The sequence below is a fragment of the Vulpes lagopus genome, chromosome 7, assembly GCF_018345385.1.
Source record: "Vulpes lagopus strain Blue_001 chromosome 7, ASM1834538v1, whole genome shotgun sequence".
Classification (NCBI taxonomy): Eukaryota; Metazoa; Chordata; class Mammalia; order Carnivora; family Canidae; genus Vulpes; species Vulpes lagopus.
In genome coordinates, this window is record NC_054830.1 from 113,727,503 (window position 1) to 113,748,296 (window position 20,794).

General features: G+C 35.5%; 1 protein-coding gene and 1 long non-coding RNA gene across 2 annotated transcripts in view; one reads left to right on the top strand and one right to left on the bottom strand.

The window, feature by feature from the left end:
• CHSY3 (chondroitin sulfate synthase 3) overlaps window positions 1–20,794 on the bottom strand; it is a 266,058-nt gene that overhangs the window by 74,582 nt on the left and 170,682 nt on the right. The window lies entirely within an intron of this gene.
• Window positions 200–13,091, top strand: LOC121496192. The gene is made up of 3 exons (XR_005989121.1): window positions 200–257; window positions 2,150–2,300; window positions 13,021–13,091. It is a non-coding gene; the product is annotated as an uncharacterized LOC121496192 (long non-coding RNA).

Here is a 20,794-nt window from a genome sequence, read left to right on the forward strand (position 1 = left end):
TCTTAGCCACTGTAACAGAATGTTGACATGAAGCCATTCTGAGCTTCCCAAGGCTACTTGTCTGGAGCAAGAATCCAGGACACTGTCTTTTCAAAGAGCAGTTCTGTCTTGAGCATCATCATGTAACCTGACTGAGCTCAGTCCAACTGTTCTTTAGCACCAATGATCACATGCACTTTGTTCTTAGTTGTTCAAAATTCACAAACATGGTTGGGCATAGACAAGAAGTCATCAAAGACAACGCTACAATAATCCAGGTAAGAAATGGATAATTGGGCCCTAAATTAATAATGTATTGACAGATCAGGGCAGAAGACCTTACAGAAGTAAAAGATGCTGCAGGAACAAAGTGAAAGAATGAATCATTGGTTTAAGAGATATGAGGAAAGAAAAGCCATGAAGTGTCATATTCTAGCTCAGGTAAAATGATCAGGGCCTTCAAGTTCAAGTAGTATCTTAAGCAGGAAAGAATTTGGTTTTGTAATGTATGGGACTCTGGAGATACAAAATTTAAGGGAAAATGCTAGAAAATGATAACATGGAAAAACACTTGATGGAAATTGGTAAAATATGAAATTCATGCATTGTTTTGAAGTGACTTTTTTAGATCTAATTTTGCAACTTAGGAATAGAAATGTATTGCCACCAAAATATTAAACTTGGATATTTTCACAAAACGACTGTGGCTTCTGTATTTTGGAAGTAAAACATGGAAGGAAAAAGAAAAACCTAAAACCTTTCTTATGTGAGGGTGGGATGGTAGTGCTAAAAAAAAAATCCTCTCCCCATTCACATTACAATCTTTCATTGTGTAAGATTTGTAAAAAGTCAAGAATAGAAATAAAGTCACCTAAAAGTCAATAAACCCTTATGTAATATTTGCTGATTTTTTTCCTGCATGTATACATATATTTATATTTATATTTTTGCATAGTTGTGATCATACTCTACATACAATGTTGTTATCTTTGTTTGGGTCTTAGTATGTCAGTTGCACATTCCAAAATGATAGCTACAGATCCCATTGAGAGTTGACGGATCTGGGACTAACTTAGGGGGAAGTGTTCTTGACTACAGTGGCATCTTCAGGAGTCAGCTAAGGACAGATGTTCCTGCAGGTAATGGAAAGGAAGGGAAACAGGTACAAGCAAAGGCAGCAGGAGGATCACGTCACTCAGCCCGGTACTGCAGGATGATATTGTAAAGGACAGCTAAAGGGAGCAAAACTTAAAGAGTGACTTGCAGATATTCTGAAAATGGCAAGGACAATTTAAAAGATAAAACTCTGTGCTTCACGAACACCATTCAAAGAAGCTTTTAATGAATCTGTTTCTGGTTTATTCATCGTTATGTTTATCAAACACTTTCATGGCACTACATATTTACTATGATGTCTCTATAAAGTGGATAGTAAAATTATTGTCAGTATGCAGAGATTAAAAAGTATGACATGTTTTTACATTTCTAATCTCCCTTAAGGGTTCTGGGTTCTTAAGTGGCCAGAAGAACAGCAATGTTCAATAGGCCTTCACTGACTTACTCATTTATTATACATGCTTCCCATGCCTTCTCTTCCAAATCAGCAACCATCACAGCAACAACTTGATTCATAATTCTCCAGCTGAAATACTCCCCAGGTTTCTGTTCTGCTGTCTTCATAAGCCAGTATCAAGAACCACAATGAAAATATCAAAAATAAGGTTTATAATAACTGCATTTGGGATAAACTATCATCTGAGGTTTTCAGACCTACAATAATGTTTTCTTAGTCTGGCTCACACAAATCACTTATGGCAATGATGAAGAAAAGAATAGGAACAAAAGGTGAGTCTTACAAAATGATGTAAATGACATAAAACAGTAGGGGTAGCATTATATCTCCACATTCAAAAAAGATAATGCAGTTCTTACAGTGGCAACAGCAAAAGGGGAATATAATTTCTGGAATTATGTATCTAATTCTTATTGATTCCACTAATAGTATTTTTAGCACTTTCCTGCATTGTAATGGTTATTTTTTAGATGGAGCAATTTTTGTAGAAAATAGTTGATTTTTATGTACCTGGAAAAAAAGCACTACAAAAATGATTCCATTTGCTGGTAGCTATGGTTGGTGAAACAGCTCTGGATGGTGTGGTCTCACCTGCAGGCCTATCACTCCTGCAACTCCTAGGATGCATCAGACTGAAGATTAAAATGGAGAGACTGAGCCATATGTCAAACAAAGGAATCATGCAAGACACTGGATGCCTAGTGCCAAGTCAAGGAATAAAAGGGTATCCATGTTTTCTAACTGCTAGGTCTGTATTTATTTATTTTTAATTCTGGATTACTAGTTATAATAGAAAACAGGATTTTGTTGAATGAATTAAAATGTTCTTTTAATAGCTTTATTTTGCTTCTGAGTTTAAATACATATTGTGACATTTATTGATTGAGAGATAATTAAGTACACAGGACTGTACTGAAAACACATTCCTACAGAGATCGAAACTCACTTGTATTTGACAAGGGCATACTAAAGATCCAAGCTCTGACAAAAATATATTGGGATATTATGAATGATTTTTACACAAACACTAACATTTTGGAGCTGAAATATTACCAGAGAGATAATCTATGAATTCATCATATGTTATCTTCCCTGCTATATTAGCTGATATCCTGTCTCATATTCTTTACAGAAAATTTCCCTCTTTCTCTCTTCCTCCCCTTGTCTCTCTCCCTTTCCTCTTTTATATATATATATATTTACTATATCACTTTTACAGCAGAACTCAAGAAAATAGAATTCCAAATATAATACATCTCTCGTTCCAGCACAGCTGTGCAAAACAAATGATTAATACTACTAGCTTAAAATGTGACTTCTAATTGCCTCTAAATATCAGCTACAAATGTGGCCATAATAGTAATTTTCTGCATTATATTGCTAACCACTGAATTATTTAGCCAAAGGAAAATGGAGGAAGGATGGCATGAAACAAAACACCTAAAAGGGGAAAGAGTTGGACTGTGGCCAAAACCATAGTGAAATGAGGATATCCTGTATCTACAATGTCGTTTTCCTTTCCATGCCTTTTGTTTACTTAATTTTGCTTTCCCCGTCTCTAATCAAGAACTCAGTGGCAGCTTGTGCAATTTACACACCGATTTATCAACTCCAAACAATGCCAGCCTACACCTCTCCAAATAAATAAAGGTGACTTTGAGTAACAAAAATATTTTATCTTTATTGAAGCCTGGACTTTTACACTTACATTGCTCCATAATTAAAAAAGAGTATTCTATCCTGGAGCATAGCTGGACAAAGTACAGAGACTGTGCAACATAGTGCAATGATTTTCCAGATGATAACCAGATCAGCAGCAGCACCTTGAATATTAGAAATCTAACTTCTTAGGTTCCATAGTAGGTTTAAGAAACTCTAGGGATGAGGTCTGAGAATTTGTATTTGTAACAAGATTCCAAATGAGACTAATGCAGCTAATTCAGAGACCACACTTGGAGAACCAATGACTTAAACATAGACTATGGGGACGCCTGGGTGGCTTAGCGGTTTAGTGCCACCTTCAGTCCAGGGCATGATCCTGGAGTACCGGGATTGAGTCCTGCATCGGGCTCCCTGCATGGAGCCTGCTTCTCCCTCTGCCTGTGTCTCTGCCTCTCTCTCTCTCTCTCTCTTTCACTGTCTCTCATGAATAAGAGAAAAAACAAAAATACCCCGAAAACATAGACTCTGAAGATAGGCTCAGCCCCTCACCAGGTAAAGAAACTTGAGGAAGTTATCTATCTCAATTTTCTCATCTGTAAATGGAGAGGAGGAGTTGGTGTAGACTTCATGGAATTACTAGGGTTAATTGAGTCAACCACTTACATTCTGCCTGGCATCTAGTAGGTCCTATACATGTGCTAAAAATAAATAAATAAATCATTCTCAATCAGTTGCATCTGTTATATTTTACCCATACAGCCAACTTATTTTACCTGCTTATGCTCTGCCAGCTTTTATTTCCAGATAGCTGAAAGAAATCAGTTTAACCCAATGGTTCCAGTCCCTGCTGGACTATTAGCATCACCAGGGAAGCTTTCTAAATTTATTAACTTATTTGATTTGGTCTGAAGCCTAGGCATTAGAATACCTTAATTTCCCCCAAGACATTCTAGTTTTCAGTCAGGATTGGAAACTAGTGACCTGACATTTAAAAAATGGTATGGTTCTAGAATACAACAGTTATATTTGGGATCCTTTGTCAATCAACACAAAGAACTTTCTACTGAATACAGCAAAGCTCTACTGTTTTAAACAGAGCTGTTTAAAAACTTGGGCTGATTATAGAAGATGCTCACGAACTTAATAACATCTGGAACTTGACGTATCTAAGGACTTAAGATAAAATAAGGCTTATCTGTTCAGGGTTATAAAAGGTATCTTTTCAGACACTCCACTTTGGTGTGTACAGAATATTAAACACCTGTCTGATTAAAGAGGCGATCCTTCAATGTTGGCAACAGAAGTGAAAATAAAGTAGAGCAGATTCTTGGCATTTGAAGGTTTAACGTTATCAGTTTTTCATACTGAAGATCCACAGCTATGGGGATATGTACTTTACTGAAACACAGATTTGAAGGAGTCATGCCTCGAGGCTGGTGAACTGGACTGGAGCCACTGGAGCCTTGCCCACTGGGCAGTACTTCCCCATAGTCACACATCATGTTTCTAATGATAAAAATGCAGAGATTCTATGTATGGAACAGGCAACATGCAAGAAATAAAATGTCACTGCAAGATGAAAGGTAGCTATAAACAGCTACTCATAGCAAAAATTCAATACTTAACAAAAGCACAGATTGTCCAAACATTTTTTATACTCTCAAGCCTGGATATTTCTAAAGACCCTACAAATACTCCGTTTGAAGATTCCACGGATATACTACACACAGAGTTTGAAGATCTCCTATAATGCTACATATTTTATTTAGATTCAATAAATCCCCAAATTAGTTAAATATAAAAAGGAATGCTTCTTACGTGAGGTAGAAAACAAATTGAATGCATTTTGCATCTAAGCTATAAAAAAACTGCTTTTAAGTGTCCATCCACTACAAAGACTATCTCTCTATGCCTCAAGGTATCTTACACGGAGGACTAAGCTTCACATACTCATTTATGTCAGCATAAAACCCTCTGGGAAGAATGAAAGCCACAGATTCAATTGTGGCTTACCTGGGTTCTCTGTTGAGAAATGTTAGAACATATTTCTTATGAAGCAGTAGTTCTCTATTGAGAAATGCTCCCTCTCTGTGTGTTACTATGGGCGTGGTAGCAAGATGAAGCAAATCAGATGGGGATATATTTTTTCCTTAATCTTAAATTTAGGTATCCATTGCATTTAAAATGCAACGCTTTATGGGGGAGGTTTTGACTAAAGGCAGAAACTGAGTCAGAATTTTGTCGGGAAACTACAAAATCTTTTGACTAGATCCAACCCATGTTCACCAGAAGCCAAGGCTAGTTTTCCAAATCACTACATAAACAAGGTTTTTGGAAATTTCTGTCAGAGAAACTCCAGGAAAAAAAGAAAAAACATCTCAGAAGCAGGAAGGTTTGCTATCGATATACATGCTCTCTCAATGTTTTTTCATTAGGGTAATCCCATGTTTGGAATCTTCAATTCTAGTACTTAAATAGTACTTAAAAGCCTTTTTCTTTAGCAAATGATAACTGATGGTATTCCAAGCAATTGTGAACCTTCCATTCTCTAACCCACCTTCTTCTACTGCCTAGTACCTAACTAATCTCTATTCAACCAAGCAAGATGGTGGAGACCAAATGATATAGTGCATGAAACCTGCCTCCCACAGCATCTAGCTCTGAGAAAGTGTAGTAATTGTCAGATTCCAACCTCTTTCTCAGTACCTCCCAGTATTTATCTGTATATTGTTATACAAAATACTATATGTGCAAAAATTCATTTCTATTTTTTTTAAAGATTTATTTTTATTTATTTACAATAAACATAGAGAGAGGGAAAGAGAGAGAGGCAGAGACACAGGCAGAGGGAGAAGCAGGCTCCATGCCGGAGCCTGATGCGGGACTCGATCCCGGGAATCCAGGATTGAGCCCTGGGCCAAAGGCAGGCACGAAACCGCTGAGCCACCCAGGGATCCCTGCAAAAATTCATTTAAAAAATTTTTTCTCTCCAGAGCAAGAAACTTTGTTTTTTAAAGAATAAAGGAAGATAAAAGCCCTCTCTGATAGAAATTCTATTCATATTCTACATTGATGAGAACAAAATTTGAACTGATATTTGTAAGTGAAGGAAAAAAATGCTTCACTAACCTATTTAAGTTTCAACATTGCGTTTTCTTGTATACGTGTAGAATACTCCTTCCTGAAGCTAACTCCAAAGGCATTAATTTTATCTTCTCTTATTTTTACTTAAAATATTTTATTTCAGAGCGTTCTACCAAGAATTTCCATTCTCATTGGTAGGGCCAGTGTTTTCAAACCTTCTCTTACTACTTTCAATTGTAGATCACCCTCTACTGGAAATGTAGTATACAATATGCTATGTCTGTGCCTCTCTAGTGAAATTTAAAGGAAATCCATGACACTTAGAATGATGTTTATAAGCAAACACTGAAGAGGGGTTTTTTGTAAGCAAAATAGATTTCTTAATTGTAGTGAGTCTGTATTTGCATAAGAATAAGTTAATTGATAGTTTTAAAGTCTCAGAGATTTGCACCCAAAGCACAAGTTAATGCCTATTTCCATTAGAAATTTATTTTTTCTATTTTATTTACAAAGAATGGTGTAACTATTAATATAAAATACAGAATATAACTGTGGTAGATTACAATCTTCTTTCTGCCGCAGAAATGTGAGGGCTAAGGCATAGTCAAATGCGTAATACTCATGCTCTAAGTTACAGGGGCTTATTTCTGGAGGAAAGTGTCAACAAAATACAAAACTAATATTTACTTCATTGAATGGATACTATATACTAGGACTATTCTGGGTGTTTGACAGATGTTATATTCCATTTATAAACCTTCAAAAATACCTCTGGATAAAAATGCTTTATTAATGCCTCTGTTTAGTAATTCCTTCTGGTTGATAAATAGCATGCGAGTATTCTAAAGAAAAGCCTCCAGTATCAATGTGGTTATTCTCCCAAATGTTTTAAAAGCTTTATCACATCTACCAAACAAGACCAATAAATTCAATCTCTTTGTTCATTAAACTTCACATAAGTATATTGCAGCCTCATATACATATGATTGTGTCTTTATTTTATTTTTTTAAGGATTTTATTTATTCATGAGAGACACACACAGAGAGAGAGAGAGAGAGAGAGAGAGAGAGAGAGAGAGAGAGAGAGAGAGGCAGAGACACAGTCAAAGGGAGAAGCAGGCTCCATGCAGGGAGCCTGACGTGGGACTTGATTCTAAGTCTCCAGGATCAGGCCCTAGGCTGAAGGTGGCGCTAAACTGCTGAGCCACCCAGGCTGCCCTGATTGTGTTATTTTAATTTTGACAAGGCATTACAACCTAGATTAAGTGCTAGTTTTATTTTTTCTATCATTCTACAGAATTTTGATTACAAGTATTATTCTTGAAAGAATAAAACTCCAATCTTAGATAAATGGGAAATTACCACTTAAAACAAATTAGCCAAAGGAGAAGCTACTTGTTTGTACTACGGTATGTTACATAGACTCTGCATTGCCCTACAAAAATGTATAATGGATATTATATGCACTAATATAAATACATAAGATAAAACATTAATACTTCTTCTTTAAGCTGACAACACGTTTGCAATAGTGGTATATGTATGTATAAAGCAGGAGGAAACCAACTTATTTTCAAATTTATTTTAATAGCACTACCATTTCCTTTATAGAGATATATAATAGCCCTCTAAGGAATACTTACTTATTCAGTAAGGGGGGACTCAGAGCAAGTCACCTTGATTTTTAAATATATACTATTCGTTTTGCTGAGCTAGTGGGAATTCTACATTACTATTATTAACATTAGCTATGGTAACATTCCGAAGAAGGTCAGGAGAATTTACCCTTTATATAAGGCTTAGATGGTAACACTGCAACTCAGATCAGTTCTATCTGCTTTTACAGATGAAGATGAAAGAATGAAGGCTCTGATCCAAATAATACAAGTTATAAAAGTAAAAAGTCATTTTTCTCTGAAAAAAACCTACATCAAAGGAAGCACCTTTAATCAGTTATGCCATATTAATAACTTTATTAATATTAATAACCATGTTAATAACCTTAGTTACTCATATTTTAGTAAAAGACTAAGGGCCCTTCAATGGTAAAGCCAGAAATGCACCCATATGGGGACAAAATGACAATAATTAATTAGATTTCATTCTATCTCAATTCTTCAAAGCATAACCAGAGCATAAACAAAAGAGGTCACTGAGATTATAGAACATATATTATATAAAAACTGCTTAGGCTAAAATTATCAACCGTCCCCAGTATTCATGCAGAGCTAGATTGACTCTTTCTTACTATGAGCTTTCTAACCAGGCTAATTTCCAGGCTTTCATAAAGTAATAATATAGTAAGTGCTGCAGTTTGAGGTAGTTATCATTACTCCCAGAACAGTTACAGCTGAGATTATAAATCTGTCTTTAGTGACAAACATAACTATATCAACATGTCATACAAGTGTGAATATTTATAATAGATGATACCAAGTAATATCATGGACAGGTTAAACTGTGTTCAATACTGTCCTGCCAACAATCCCTTCTCACTCTCACGGTGCTTTAATTTCCTTCATAAAACTTTATTTCCACCTAAAATGTATTCATTTGTTTATGGGTTTACTTATCTGTATCCCTGCAACAGAAATAAAAGCTGCTTGAAGGCAGGGACTCAATCTATTTTCTTTCCTGCTATATCTCCAGAGTTTGGAAAAGTGTCTGGCAACTGTTTCTGCTGACTGGTTGGCCCATGGGGTGTGGACCTCCTTCAGTATTGCTTGAAGCAATAGCCCCTAAACACAAAGTAAAGGGTTTTGTGATAAAGTTGATCATTTGTACACTATTCAAAAGCACTGAAACTATGTGACTTAATGAGAAAGGTTTAAGTGCATGACAGTATAATACACCCACTTAAATTACTACAAAGCTAAGCATTGTCTCTTCATATGACTAACAATAAAATTCCTACCAATATGGCTAATTAAATGCATCACGTGGAACAGTAAAATAATAGAAATGGCAGTTACTTTTCAGCCTGAGACTCTTACTTTCATATCTAAACTCTGTTGGGTTTTTTTGAGAGGTTAAATAAAAGTCTCAATCAGAGAGAAAAGTTTTCACATATTCACAATGAAAATGGTCTAAAATCAAAACTGAACCCACAAAACTCTGCTCACTAAAAGGAAATAAACAATATCCTATCTTCTGGGAAGACAGGAAGGTAATGCTAGGGAAATCCAATTGGACACATTTATAAATGGACATAAGTACCAATCACTGGGACTTGCAGAAGAGAATACTTGAATTCCTACATACCGCTTTATAAGAATAATTTGATATCCACCTTTATTTTAATAACTTGTTTCATATTTGATGTTTTCAGCAAATCATCTAGAGATAATTCAATGCCCATGACAATGCTAGGAAGACATCTGGAAAGTAAAGACTCAGGATGGTATTTAGTGAACTCTAACAGAATTTCCACCAGTCAGGAGGCTATAAATGTGAATACAATTTTAAAATACCTAGTTAGTAGTTACTGTAATGGAACATGTATAATGCGACAGCATAACCACAACCAATTTTCAGAATGAAACAGCACATGTGATTAAAAGTTACATTTAATTCCATGACACTTCATTCTAAAAATGTTTACTACATGCAGGCCTTTCTTGATGTTGGTAATAAATCTATTTGTCTTCTTTGTGTATAGTTGGATTTGGGCTAACTCAGAGAATTATAAACTATGCCACAGTGCAAATGTCAACATGAAACATTAAATGAATGGCTAACTTCATTTACCCATAGACCAATTGTATCTCAATGAACTACTCCAGTAGTGAGACTCAATTACTTTGTCTAAACATTAGGTATGTGAAATAAAAGAGTACCTTGAGGTTCTGGAATTCATTTTCAAAAGAATAATTTAAATAGAATTATTCATTTTTTTCATTTTTTAAAATTTAAATTCAATTTAATAAACATATAGTATATCATTAGTTTCAGAGGTAATTTAGTGATTCATCAGTTTCATATAACACTCGGTGGTGATTACATTAGACCTAAGAGTTTCCTCCTTAATGCCCATCACCCAGTTACCTCATCCCTATACCCACTAGGTATTTATCCAGAGAATACAAACATAATGTGTCCCATTCAAAGGGGCACATGTACCCCAAAGTTTACAGCAGCGATATCAACAAGAGCCAAATTATGGCAAGAGCCCAGATGTCCACTGACAGATGAATGGATAAGGAAGACATGGTGTATGTATACACACACACACACACACACACATAATGGAATATCATTCAAAAAGAATGAAATCTTGCCATTTAAAACAACTTGGATGAACTAGAGAACATTATGTTAAGTGAAATTAGTCAGAGAAAGACATGATATGACTTCACTCATATGCAGAATTTAAAAAACAAAACAGATCATATTATTTTTAAGAGAAAAGGAGTAAAAAAAAAAACAAACAAACATCCATCCTCAGGAAGGATGAGCACTGGCTTATATGGCTGAAAGTGCTCACACGTTGTCTTAATTTTATATTCACATTTTCCACTTCCAATTGATGGCCACATTATTGTCACCTAATCATCCCTGAAAACTACTCAGACCACCCTGCTCAAACAAAAAGAATCGTTTCTTACACCTGACATTTTTCATCAAAACTCCCCCATCGGTTGGAGGCATTTCAGAGCCTGACCTCTTATTTGTCTCACATTAGCACCATGATAAAATCATAAAAAAGATGTCTTGGAAAACCCAATGCCCTCATTACCCTACCCCAAGCCATTGATTATGGCATTGTTCTTCCACTTGCTCTTCCTTGTCTCTGTTTATTTGACCACTCATGCTAGGAGACTAGGACCTCTGCACATCTGCAATGGCTTTTGGTATGAAGTCTTTCCTGAAAAGAGGCTATCTTTTCCCGTAGCCTGCAAGGCTCCAATTTTTCTTTTTGAGTTTCACTGTGTTTCACAAACAAAGCACATTACCTTGATGGAAGGTGGTATTTGAAAACACATTTAGTTAATTTGATCAAGAGTGTTAATTCACTCTGGAAGCCTCGTATATATGTGCGAGAGAGCTCTTTAGCGAGAAAAGATTCCCATAAGAAATCACCACAGCGGAGATAAGCTGAAATATGTGTTTAATCAACAGCTTCAATTTTAATCTGCTGGCAAATATTGTAGAAGCATTTTTTTTTATTAATCTCAATAATCAAGCTATCAGTGCCTCTGCTGGGTTTTATGGGCTGGTGATATAAACAATAAAAGGCAAACCCCCTGAAACAAAAATCAACTTAAAAAAATCCACTGAAGTTAAAAATGTGCTTTCAAGTTTAACTACCAACAGAGCAGATGCATTTGGTCATTTACGAAAAAGGAATGCTTAAATTTAAAGTCCATCAACACATATTTACTCTTTCCCTAGAGCAAGCTGCTGCTTTTCAGATATAAGTCACTTTTAAGATATAACAGACTCCTGGCAACCCCATTATTAATGTATTGTCATGGAGCAAACAATGTATCTTTATCAGCTTTAGAAATGTGCATTGTGGCATGTACAAAGCCAGGGATAGCCAGAACAAGGATGGTATTTTATAAAGAGAGTGAAATGCAAATACAAAAAGCAAGTCTTGCCTGTATATAAGAAGCCAATGTCCTCCGGTAAATTTATGCGTAACATTAAAAATTCCTTATTTGCAGTATTAAGTATCTATGTACTTTTAAGATTGTTCATAAAGAGAGATATTTCATTTTCAATTTAAAAAAAAGTTTTTACATATATACACACTATATATCTATTTTCTTCTTTCAACAGTGAGATTTTTCCCTTTTAGCATATCTGATTACACAAGGCTACACAATTTCCTAGGTCTGGAGTATGCTTGGCAAAAAGGTGGAACCTGAGTGGACCAGAATTTAAAAAGGAGATTATTACAAAACTAATGAAATTGCAACTCAGAAAGGGAACATTTATATAAACTTTATAGGACGTACTTAGCCTTTGTACAATTATCTTACTTTCTGCTCTCAACGTAGTAGAACACCATAGAAGTAGATTCTCAACTGGAATAATTCTAATATAATCTTCATAACATATTAATTACAGGGATAATTCCACAGATCCCGTCACCTCTAAATTGTGTACAGCTCGTCTCCTGCATAAGTAGGTTTGTCACACAACTTGCAAATATGGCCAGAAAGCTAAACAAGACCACAGAGTATGCTGTTGCTAGAAATTTTCAACATTCTAGAAATGGCTCTGAAGGTGCATGGCTTGTTCCCAGTAGGAATCTCTTAATTAGTCTCTGCCATATGTTCATCTGGCTGAATCCATAGTTGCATCTAGGCACAAGGAAGCTAAGCAGTCCTAATTTTCCAGGAGGGCTTGTGATTCATTTTTTGTTACGCAAATAAGTAACCCTTTTGTTGCCCTTCACATTACTTGGTAAACATTTTCATCCTCATGTTAAACTCTATGCTCAAGTCATCATATAGTTTTTGCTCAGGGAGCAAGCTGCTAGGAAAACATGTAGGTAAGAAGACTCATTCAAAAGAGAGAATAAACTTCTGAAATAATGTAAGCCAGAAGATTCATGGCACCCATTCCCATATTCTTTCTACATAACCAGGCCAATATGTAGGAGCTTAAATTCCAATGAAACCATATTCATAAATGTGCTTCAGCTTTAGACTCAAGGATTATTCATGGTCAATAACATTTTCTCATCCTATTAATCATGCCCTTACATCTAGCAGATAAAATATCAAGCATGTGCTTCAATACCAGCAAGGACACGAGCCCCATTGAAGACTGAAATCATCTCGTTCTTGCTCCAGACTATAAAGCAAACACGGTTACTTATAAAACAAGTGAAAATATTGCTCACTGGTTGAATTTTTGTTGTTCTTTTATTGTAGAGGAACAGTGGTTAAAAAGTAAAAAGAGAATCTTTCTCAATGGTGAACTCCCAGTGAGATTTTCAATTATATTGAATTATTAGAGATTTCAAATGACATGATTTATAAAAGTAAATATTTTACTGTTGTTTGATTATAGTTTATTCAAGACTGATGCTAAAAAAGAGTAATTTTAAAAGATTTAAAATCAATATATTAATGATAAAACACAAGGAATATATATTGGAATTCAAACTTGTGATAGATAATGAGCTCAATTCTTTGTGTGTGTGTATATATATGGATGGGTGTGTATTTATTTTTGTTTCCAGCTTTATTGAGATACAGTCTATGTATAACACTGGATGTACAATGTGATGATTTGATACACCTATATATAGCAAAATGAGTCCCACAACAAGCTTAGTTAACATCTCCATCACCTAAGTACCTGTGTGTACTAGTATATAAGTAAGATCTTATTTTTAGCAAATTCTAAGTACAGTGTTGTTAATTATAGTCATCATACTGTATATCAGATCCCCAGAACTTATTCATATTGTAACTGGAAGTCTGTACTCTTTAACCAAACATCTTTGTGGAAAAAATATCATTGACAGCTTCTGAAAGAAAATACTTGTATGTAATAATACTACAAACAATGCTGTTTTTTTAGTATAGTTTTTCTGTCAACATCCACTGCAAGCTGGATGCAAAAGCAAAACAATGCTTAGAAACATTCTGCTTCTGGGCAGAAATATTCAGCGGTTTAGCGCTGCATTCAGCCCAGGGTGTGATCCTGGAGACCTGGGATCGAGTCCCACGTCGGGCTCCCTGCATGGAGCCTGCTGCTCCCTCTGTGTCTCTGCCTCTCTCTCTCTCTGTGTCTCTCATGAATAAATAAATAAAATCTTTAAATAAAAACAAAAGAAATATTCTGCTTCTTTAAAGCTAATGGAAGAGGGAGCAACTGATTTTGAGAAAGTTCATTAAAAGCTGAAGAAAGACACAGAAAATACAGTTTACTTTTCAACCAAAAGCAAATTTCAATTACTTCCTAAATAAAAATACTGAAAGAAATCAATTGTGATTGATCCCCCAATGTCCATTTTATCATGTAATGACTGAACTACCTACTTTATATGCGAATTTCTAAATCTAATGACTTATTTGAGCTATCTTGAGATATTTGTCTAGTTCTCCTTTAAAAATGACATAATTTGAAAAATATCATGTAGACGTGATTGATATGGTTATGTCTTTTTGATGATTTTTTTTTTCCAGAAAAAACTTTTGTGTCATGCAGTATTTCTCAGAAGCTTGTAATACTTGTTGAATGGATGGTAATGATGAGTAATATATACCATATTATTCTATGGGGGAAGTGATAAAGCAGAAGATGGCACTTATTTGGTCTGGCTGGGATTACTCTTTGACAGCATTAAATTGACAAACAAAACCAGAGGATGAGCTTTTTAAAAGTTTACAGCAGTGTGATCACTACTGAGGACATGAAGTATAAAAATAGTTCATTGACTGCCTGCTCTTCAGAGATACTTTACCTTTCAGACTACTACTAGCAGTCTTCCCTTTCAATTAAAGAGCACTTCAGAGACTGTTTAATACATTTAGGTACAAGGAGATAGTTTATACTCTGGAGCAACTCAAATTGTGAAGTTTAGATCAGATAAGGTAAGTCAAACATTTATATTTCAAGGCAAAGCTGAGGTGAGCTTCTTCATTTCTGGTACAGCTGATGGCTGATTATATCAATTAATCAACAAATTGCACCTTTTCGAAGATTTATTTAAAAGTGTTGAGACAGTAATTACAAATTTATAAAGCGCAAGTTCCCAAATATTTACAACTGCATATGATACTTATTTCAGCCTCAATTTACTTTACTATAACATTTATAATGAAATGTCAACTTCCTAAGTTTATTGGAGGTTTCAAAGATTCAATTCATGCAAAGCACTTAACCCAGAGATGGAGCATAAAAAGCACTCAAACAATGGCAGCTACTTTATTTAACTATTATCAGTAAGGGATCTAAATGTGACTGTTCTATTCAAGCTTTACATGGAATCCAAAGAAGAATCAATAATTAACTGACAATTAGGTAATTTGATAATTAGGTATATGTTATAAAACATATAAATGATTACAAGTCTAAATCCTCAAAGAGAGTATATTAAAAGCTTTTTAAAATCTCTGTCCTATAAATATGCCCACCTCTTGTCCTTGTGCTTATAAAAACATTCTCCCATCAATCCTTAATGTTTTCCCAAATACAGTATGTAGTTTCTAAGTTTCTCCCTGCAAAACTTTGTCTATTACTTATGATCACATTTCAGATAAAGTGAAGAATAAATGGAGATGCCCAGGGACTTATTATGGGTGAGACATCTCACTAGATTGTGCCTAGTCTATGACGGAGCCTGATTTAGCCTGTACCACAGCTTCTGCATGTTCACCAGTCAGATCTAAAAATCTGGCAGAGATAAGCTTTAAGAGAATGATATGTGCCACAGTTTACATCATGATTGTATCCTGAGAATCTGTGCAAAGAGGATTTCCCTAGAAATGTTTCATCATTTGCCTCTGACCCAATTCCAGGTTTACAAGTGGAATTTATAACAGACATCTCCTCATGCAGGCATAAAAGAAAATGAGATGATAGAATGCTCATCATAGCTTTTACTGGTAATGATCTGCATATAAAAAGAATGTTACATTCAAAATAGAATCACTGTCACTTATGTGTGAACTAATGTATTTATTCACATATAAAGGTAGAGGAATTCCTATTTCATTGTCATTGGTAAATCATGTGATTGTGAGAATTATGTAAGACTTCACACTGCCACTATATCCCTGGCATCTGTAGTAAAATGTGGTCCAGTTTTGGTTAAAAGAAATATTACTAACAAAGGACATATATCTATTTGCCACCATATTGTTACCAGCATGCCAAAGAAGGTATGGAGAAAAGGATAGCAGTGCCTTTAAAATACTTTCTCAGAGAGACCTGCTTGAAAATGAGTACTGGAAATGCCAGAAGGAAAAAAAAAACAAAAACAAAAACAAAAAACAAAACAAAACTAAACACGATTCAATTTAATTATTCCATTTTTATCAAGTGCTAAAGAAACATTAGCAGAGAGTCTTCTAACCAATTTGTGGGAGGCAAAATAAGGTTTATTTTAGATGTATACAGCTGCATGATTCACCGAAGGGTGGGGAAATAAATGTGTTGATTTATCAATATGTTATACCAATTACAGATAGTGCTCTACCCAAATAATCTTGACAGCTGCAGGCTTAGGAAAGAATTAATTTCAATCTGTCCAGGTGCACATTTAGGGCTGTGTTGCAAGGCAAAGTCAAACTCATACTGTAAAATAAAGGAATTTTTTTGAAGGGGAAATTCTAATATAGTCAAAAAAACTTCAAAGACACTAATGGATAAGTTCTGATTGTAGAAAATGAAAAGTGAATACCATTGCTTTCTGTTAATCAAAGTTAAAATATTGATCAAGAATCTATTTCTAGTTTTTGCAGGCCTCCATACTCAGCAGACATGGTGCATACGGAGATAATTTCGTACTTTCTGAATACTTAATAATGATTCCTTTTGGTGAATAATCTTGTATAAATTTGATTTTCTTTTCTTCCCAAGTTCGTGAAAGTTGAATTAAGGATTTGGGTTTTCAGATGTCACTTGCCTTTCCTTTGCTTTCTGAACTCGACCAGAGCCACCTACACCATGTAATAGTTCCAGAAGGATTACTCTATAACCAATCGCTATGTTAAGTAACTTACTTAAATTATCTCATGTAGTTCTCTTTCCAGCACTTTAAGGTACATATCATAACTGTCCTTTTGTTCCCTCCACCCTTCCAGGCAAGAAAACTTTGTCTTAGAGAAGTCTCCCAAGTTGTCTAAGGTCACACAGCCAGTAAGACGCAGAGCGATCATTGGATCCCTGGTAGCTTTAGTGCTCAGCCTCCTGAATGTACCACCAAACCATGAGTGTATCAATTCTCACCAATACCCAACTTGACAGTCAACGTTCTTCAGATAGATTATAAATGTGGTGCTATCTATCCTCCAAGTTAAGGAGAAAAACTGCCTTTCACTGGGAAACGGGTAAATCAATTTCCCTTTATAAATTTTTTAAGTACATGTAGAAATAGAAGATTGATGGTTGCCAGGAATTAAGGAGGGGGTGGGGCAGGAGGGAAGCAGGTGTGGCTAAGACAATCTGAGAGATTCTTCAGGTAATTGAAATGTTCATGTTCTGTAAATTGACTATACCAATAGCCTCTGCTATAGATTGAATATTTGTGTCCTTCCAAAATTCTTATATTGAAAGTTAATCCCCAATGTGAAGATATTTGGGGGTGGCTCCTCTGGGAGATGATTAGGTCATTGAGGGCATAGTCCCCATGAATGAGGAGAAGAACAAGCTATGGGAGTCAGTCTTTAGACTGATCCTCTCTGGGACTGCTCACAGAAGGAGACAAAACGGGAGAGAGTCTTTTTCCGAGTCTTATCTGTCCAAACTGGCTAATTGGCTGCTCTGGGTAGCCTAATATGAGATATACTTAATAGCTGGTGTCAGGGTTATTAAAAATGCCCACTCAGAAAATGACAATATAGTTGGTGACTAGGGCTTCTGAAGGGGCCACTCTGCAAGGAGAGGAGAGTACACTGCTGGCTGTACTATAATTTACATTCTGTCTAGCCACCTACCATTCCTTGGATAATCAATAATTCCAAATTTCTTAGCATTTTACAGGTAAGTGACAAAGTTATTGAAGAAAACTTCTCTACCTCATGTGTATGTGTGCTCAAAAGGACAACAGAAAAACAAAAAACAAAAAAAACCAGACACTTGAAAGCAGTATGGTAAAAAATTCTATATAAATATAAAAATAATTTTAGACTATAAATTATAATAGGAGAAAGAGAAGTAGCAATAAAAATGTTAGTACTATAAGGAGAAAAGAATGAAAATCATAACTTGTGGACAATTCATATCTCAGCCAAGGCACTTCTTCCAAGTACTTCTCCCTGTTAAGACCATCTGGAAGGAACCAGCATCATACTTGGGATGAAAGCGCTAAATTTTGCTACAAATGAGAGATGTTTAAATTGCTTCTAATGAGGCGTAGTGGTCATTCATTTAAAAAGACACTAAAAAAATGGCTAGCAAAGGTTTTATACATCATACTATAGAAAGAATAGTTGGTATAAAAAAATCAAACAAAAAATTTTAACTTTCTATTCTGAGATAATGTTACACTTACAAAAGAAGTGCAAAAACAGTGGAGAGAATGGCCATATACCCTTACCCAGCTTCCCCTCTATTAACATTTTATGTAACCATGGAAGACTTACAAAAACTAAGAGCTTTGATATAATCCCATTAATTCAAGTGGAGAACAGAACTTTTTCTGTTCTCCAGTTTTTCCAGTAATATAGTTTTTCTGTTCCAGGATCCAATTGAGGATCTCCTATTGCATTCAGATGTTATGCCTGCTTAATCACCGCAAGTCCTCAAGCTTCTTTGTCTTGCATGACCTGGAGACCTTTGAAAAGTACGGTCAGTTATCCTGTAGACAGTTCTTCAGTTTAGCTTTGTCTGATGTTTCCTCATGATAAAACTGAGACTACGTATTATCTGGAGTGGTACCACATGGATGCATCCTTCTTCTTGCATCCCATCAGGTCATTGACTATGATCATTTGGAGAGTGATGCTAACTCTGGCTAAGATGGTAGCTGCCGAGACTGCCCACTAGAAACACATTGCTCTTCCACTTGTAATTATTAAACATTTTTATACGGAGGTACTTTGAGACTATGCAAATCTCCCGTTTTTACTTCAAGTTCTGCCCACTAATTTTAATATCCACTGGTGGGTCTTGCCTGCAGCGATCTTGAATGTAGGATTCTTTTTTTTTCTTAAAGATTTTATTTATTCATTCATGAAAGTCACACGGATAGAGAGGCAGAGACATAGGCAGAGGGAGAAGCAGGCTCCTTGCAGGGACCCCGACGTGGGAGTCCATCCCAGGACTCCAGGATCACGTCCTGAGCCGAAGGGAGACGCTCAACCACTGAGCCACCCAGGCGTTCCATGAGTGTAGGATTATAACGGGGATTTTCTGTTTCTAACTTGGTATTTCCATTGCAGTGCTTCCTTCTACATTTATAATTGGAATTCTTCAGCAAGAGAGAGTTGTTTAATTAATTATTTATTTATTTTAAAATTTATATCTGTACAGGCTCATGGCTGTATCCATTTCTTGGATTATAATCCATTTTCTTGAATTATAAGGTAATATAATATTATCATTTTGTTGCTCAAGCTCCTCCAGATTGGTTCTTGGGCTACTTGCCATAGGCCTCATCTCCCATCTCCTGTTTTTGGCACTTCTCACTTTCTAACACCAGAAGAAGCTGAATACTCCTCTTGTGTTTTCCTAGTTTCAACTCTAGAATCAGTCAGTTCTCCAAGGACCCCGACCCCTAGTTCTCTTTACTGTAAAATGGGATTTAATAACAGAGACATGGGCACTCAGTGTTTATTGCTATTGGGGAAATCATTGATTCTAGCCCCTTCACAGAAGAGAGCTGGGAAATGTATGCATTTCTATTAACTCATGCTTACACAAGCCTCTACATTCCTGTATCTATTTCTGTGTGTATTTTATGCCTTCATATTGATACTTCTGCCCACAATCCAGTACCAAAGGGCCACTCTAGCCTCACCTTTCTCTTGCAACTTCTTATAATCTTGGGAAACCTGGTCTTTATGATCTATGATATCTTTGCTTATTTGTTCAATCTCAGTATAAAAATAAATTAGTTCCAGAATTCCTTACTAATACTTGAGTGAGAAACAAATTTAACAACTTCATTCTAGAGCTTATATATAGTTCCTTTGGTCTTCAGCTTCTAGTATCCAGTCAAAGCTCTGCTTTCCAAAGTTCATCACATTCCCTTCATTGTGGAGGTCACATGGTTCACATGTAGTCTAGTTAGATTCATCTGACACAGTTTGCATTCTATCTTTCCCCTCATCTTTAATTGATTTCTTAAAATTACAGAGTAAAATCCACTTTTTGTAGTGTACAGTTCTATAGACTTTGACTAATGTACAACTGTGTTTCTATCTCCACAACTCATATACACTTTCGTTATTCCCCAAATTTCTCTAAACTACCTTTGTATAAACAACCCTTCTCCCCAAGCCCTGACCAAAGCAGACTTTTGCTTCAATTATCCTGGTATATGATTTGGAATTAATCAGAATTAAATAGAGCATTTCAAGCATGTTATAATAATAATGAATCTCAAAGTCAAAAGAGACAAAGCCTAATCTGTAAAGTATAAACTGCTGTTGTTCTAAACAAACATTAGTACTGAGATTTGGCCTTTAATTGGATCTAAGTAGCTTAAAAAATTACACCATGGATTTTTTGGTCATTGTTGTTCATTTTTCTTTCTTTGATTGCTTACATTTGGAATCTTCAGCATCACTATTTACAGAAAAGGATGGAAATACCTGATTGCTCTCTTATTCTTCCACATGGTAGACAACCATGTTTCACAAAACAGTT